General features: G+C 40.4%; 1 long non-coding RNA gene across 1 annotated transcript; it reads right to left on the bottom strand.

The window, feature by feature from the left end:
• Window positions 1–273: 273 nt before the first annotated feature.
• Window positions 274–1,997, bottom strand: LOC131606367 (uncharacterized). The gene is made up of 2 exons (XR_009284823.1): window positions 888–1,997; window positions 274–796 (listed from the first exon to the last, which is right to left on the bottom strand). It is a non-coding gene; the product is annotated as an uncharacterized LOC131606367 (long non-coding RNA).
• Window positions 1,998–5,141: the final 3,144 nt, after the last annotated feature.

The following is a 5,141-nucleotide window of genomic DNA, read 5'->3' as shown; positions in this document are numbered from 1 at the left end:
GTTCATCATGGTTCAAAGTCCATATTATATGTTCCAGTCATATTTCTTTGTTATCAAGATTTCAGAAGCAATCGTTCATTGGTTGGTTTGTATTACGAGTGTTTGTACAATTTGAACATGGAACTTAAAAACTCAAATTGAAATGCATTTGGTGGGAAAAGAAATTTAAAAGTTATGTTATCCAAATTACATTCAAAAGTGAGTTCAAGATTTGTTCATCATTATTCAAGTTTCGACTATGTTCAACATTCAAAGGAGGCACTCGTTGATAAATTCGTTCAAATTGCTTGCAAGGTCCATCATCATTCAAATTCAGGAAAAATCCATTACAAATTTATTACAAAAAATACTCAAATATCCCATACAATACCATACATCTATATTCATCACATAATTCAAACCTTTCACAAAAGTTACAAAAAAAAAAATCCAAAATACACACTCAGCAATGCTAAAACCGATTCGCAATTGCTTGACCAAAATTACTTCAAATTAAGCCACACCTATACACGATTAAACCGAACCGGCAGCCACCAAACCTTGCGCCTGCATAATCAAACCGGTTCATAAAACTCTACACGTTAAACTGTGCAGCATCAAAGCCAAAGGGACCGTTTTTTGGACTGGCCGAAGAGGGACTAAAATCGGTTCACAACTGGAAAAAAAAGACCAAACTCAGCATAACAGTTGAAGGAGAAGAAAAATGAGAACCAAAAAACGCAGCCCTGCAACGAAAGCTATCCTGCAACCACACGGCTTCACAAGGCAGAAATAAACCGAACCGGTTCGCATAACTCTAACAAAAAAAACACAGCAGCGGTTCAGCTAAAGGAAAGATGCATATACCAGATAGCAGCATAACAGAAGAGAAAGAGAAGAGAACTCACCTCATAACCAAAAACAGAATTCGTAACAAACTTTTTTTTTCTCTTTCTCAATCCTTGAATTCACAGAAAACTCTCCAAAACGAATCATATCCAATCTTCATCATCTTCATTCATCCACCATCATAACTTTCTGGATCTTGAATCTTCAAACACTCTCCTTCCAGACTCTAACCGACCTTCATCAATCATCAACATTGAACCACGTTTATCATCTCCAATCTCTCAACTCATCTTCATCAATTCTCCATCGTTCTTCTTGGATTCACCATCATAACAGAAAAATTACCAAAAGAATGTAACAAACTCTTCATCATCATCGAACCTTCATATCACCTCTCCAATTCTCTCTCTGAAAATGGCGCTACAATCTTCACAACAGAACAATCTTCTTTGCAATCTGAGAAATCTCCAATTCTCCTTCCTCTCAATCTTCACCAGAAGAGTCTTCCACAATCCTTATAACTTTCAACCTGCAGAAGAACAAGAAAGGAGATAATCAGAAGAAGATTCCACGCATCTCGATCTCAAACTTCGATCCCTATCACGATCATCATACAAACTCCACGCAACAATCCACATCCTCAATCATTCAACGCTTATCATCACCTGCAATAACGTTCCACAACACGCACGAAGATTCAATAACGTTCTATTAATTTGAATTGGAACGGAGATTCGGAAACGGAGAGATGCGAGAAGGATAGGGATTCAGAGTGAAATCGGAAGAGTTTGATTAGCGTTTTGAGACGAGAGATTTGCGCAACAAGTGAACTGAGACGCCGTCCCCGTGAAGCATTCACCGGCGGTGTGAGTTGAATCTGAGAGTGAGCCGGGAGAACGATATTATCGGAGAGAAATGAGACAAAATCAGAATCGGAGAAAGGTTGAACGTGAGAGGGTTGAGCGAGAGAGGAGAGCGCCGGTCCTTGAATCGGAGATGAGCTTTACTCCGGTGCCGCCGCTGTTCATGTGAAGAAGAGGAACATGAAAGCTCAAAAGAGTAACCCTAATCCCTTTTGAATTCCTTGAATGTTATTAATTGAATTAATGTGATTAATCGAGTTAATTGGGAAAACCTGTCTGTTGTTAATCGACATTAGGGGAGATTAATTGGATTTAATTGTGGATAAAAGCTGATTATTGAATATGACAAAAAATCTGAAATATGGATCAAAACAATAATCTGTGGGCTTGGACGCCATTGTTGCTTACGCATACTCCCACCAGGCCCATCACACCTCCTTTGTTTTTGTGGTAAAAGAAAATTGTAACAAAAAACCATGACCTGGACCATAGCATTAGGCCTGTAGCGAAATTCCTGCGCACACCCCCACAACGTCTCTTCCCACTTTTTTTTCTGGTTAACAAAAACACTCCATGGGCCAGCAACACCTGGGCCCTGCGCCCTCACCTAGACTGCACCATGATTTCAGACTTTCACCCCCCTGTGTACATATTTTTTACATTAGATGTAATTGTTCTAACTAGTTTTGTTTCTCACTTCTTGTAGTTAATAAAAATGCTATGAATTCAATAATTTTGCATGATAAAGAGATAATACAAAAACATGTATTCTTTTCTAGTTAGAATTAGATTGTTGTTTTCTATATTTGTTTTAGATGATAAAAAATATAAAAACATGTGATACCTTTTGCTTGTTAGAATTTAATTGTTTTGTTATATTGGTTAGTTTTAATTCTTTGATAATATGATGTTTGATTAGTATTCTCGCATTGATAAAAATAATCAAAAACATGTAATATTTTGCTCATTAGAATTTAGATGTTTTGTAGATAGTTTTGTTCTATTACTTTTAGATGAAAATGTCACAAAAACAATATAATCTTGTTAGACTTTTGTTTAGGATTTACTTAGAATTTAATTTCTCTTATTTTCTATGGTCGATGCATGCTTCCTTGTTATTACTGATTTGGTTGTTGAGATGTGCGAGGTACTTCGAGAGAGCCTTCGATTACGATTCGACTTGTCTCGTGTTCCACTTTATTTGTGGGACACGAATTCGCTTCCGGTGCGACTTGAGTTGAGTTGTGTTCCACTTTATTTGTGGGACACGAACTTATTCCCGATGCGATTCACCTGATCTCTCACTCATTGAGATGTATATTCCTGCATTGTCTGGCTTGTGTTCTCTTGCAGGTTGCTCATGTGGTTATGCTCGACGTGTACCACATGTCGCTCGTGATTTATTTTCACGACGACGCTTTCTGACTCGCTTTGGTTGATGATGGCTTACGCGAAGTATTCCAGACTTCTCTGCTTGCACTTGCTAGCTCATTGCGGATTTGCTATCCGCTCAGTATTGTCTCCTTGTCCCTTTTACCGCTTTCTCGCATCATCCTTTAACATGAGAAGTAGGACTTAGACATGCATCTGGCCAAGCCCTCGAAAGAGGCTCTGTTTTTGTTGGTGTGTTTATATTTGTGCTTTGCGGCAGGGAGTCACGGTGTAATAAGTCCTATACAGCACTCCGTTAAGTCCTCATGGAAGGCACGCGGAAAGGGTTAGCAATAACCCCCGCCTAGTCTCATCGAGTCTGTTCAGTATGCGCACGCTACGCGTTGCTTGCTTCCGAACCTACACAAGATCTTGTTATCGAGTATGTCAGGAAAAGGGTTCATGTAGCCGGACCCCCGCATCTCCTATAGCTCACGTCGCTCGACGTTGACGCTCGGTGTACGCACGCACCGTTTTCCTTTCAGATCCGTGACGGCTTGGTTGCTGAGAGGGATCCGCTCCTCTTGTCTATGGCTCGATCATTTTCGCGAGGTCTAATGCTTGGTTGACTTGGGTTGAGCTGCTCCCCTTGGCTATGGCGGGACCACTTTTCTACCATTCGGCCAGTGTCGTTGGTTTGTCTGCTTTACGAGCGGATGCTCGTTTGTGTGATATTATTGTTTGTTTCCCTTTTCCCTCGTAGGTTGATAGCTTAGCTTAGACTTGTACCCTTTGTATGATAACATTAGGTAGCAAGCTTCCCCCTTAGCTTAGGTTCTCCTCATGCATTCTTTAAAACACAAACCACACTCTTTGATTTTCTTTTCTTAAGAACTTGTTATTTCCGCTCCATTCCCAAGCATAAGTCTCCAAAGGTCGAGCAGCGGAGTGTGAATGTAACTTGTTCACCTAAAAAACACAAAAACAAACAGAAATTAGTTAGCCGAGCTACGGTACCTCTGATTCCGCAAAACGGATACGTAGGCAGCGGGGTAGGGCCCGTGCGAGTTTAATCCTTTCTTTTCCCTACATTCTGCATTCATTTTAGTCCAGATTAGCATAGACTTTTTACACACCCATAGATTTAGACACAGGCGTGGATACCATCGAGTACGATGGGCGCGAGGGGTGCTAACACCTTCCCCTCGCGTAACCGACTCCCTTACCCTTTTTTCTCTGGTCGTGAGACCGTTGTTTTGTTTTGTGGTTTGCTGGCATTCCCTTCCTTTTCAGGATAAATATGTTAGTGGCGACTCTGTTAATTTTCGCGGTAGATGGACAATGTTGTTTTAAAAGACCTTTAGAAAGGAAATTCCTACTTCTGCCACGTGTTTACATTTTTGCCAAAGACCTCAAAAAAGGTGTCCCATTCCCCATTGATAATTCCTCAAAGAAGGCAAGTGGAAAGGGCCCAAAATTGGCCCCCACCTTTCAAGTCCTAGGTCTTTCTTAGCTCGCGCCACACGTTGTTGCTTTGAACAAATGCGCTCTTGTTATTTAGTTAGTCAAGTGGAAAAGGGCTAGCAATCGATACTCCACAATATGTCTTTAGCTCGCATTGATCGACGTTGATGCTACGATGTGATTTCATTCCCTACTCTTCTTGCCGTGATGACATGATATCATGGTTAAGAGCTTTTTTTATCCCCCATTTTGCTTAACTTGATGACTCGGTATCTTGGTTAAGCTCCCCCTTTCTCCTACCTTGATGGCGGATATCATGGTTAGGTGTGTGCTACTTGAGTGAGTGGATACTCCTCAAGCTCTGTGGATTTATTTTCTTGACTTGGTCAAGTGCTTGTTTGCTTGTAATGTTTACTTGATTGTGATTGTTGTTCAAATATCTTTCACATGTATTCCTATTACATGTTTGCCTTACTTGTTGGCATTTCCAAGCATGTAGTCTTGTTACGTGTATGTTTACTTGATTGTGATTCGTGTTCACATATCTTTCACATGTATTCTTGTTACATGTTTGCCTTGCTTGTTGGCATTTCCATGCATGTATTCCTGTTACAT

The sequence above is a fragment of the Vicia villosa genome, linkage group LG5 (assembly GCF_029867415.1).
Source record: "Vicia villosa cultivar HV-30 ecotype Madison, WI linkage group LG5, Vvil1.0, whole genome shotgun sequence".
NCBI lineage: Eukaryota > Viridiplantae > Streptophyta > Magnoliopsida > Fabales > Fabaceae > Vicia > Vicia villosa.
Note: the sequence above shows the minus strand (reverse complement) of the source record. Positions and strands in the feature narration are given on the sequence as shown.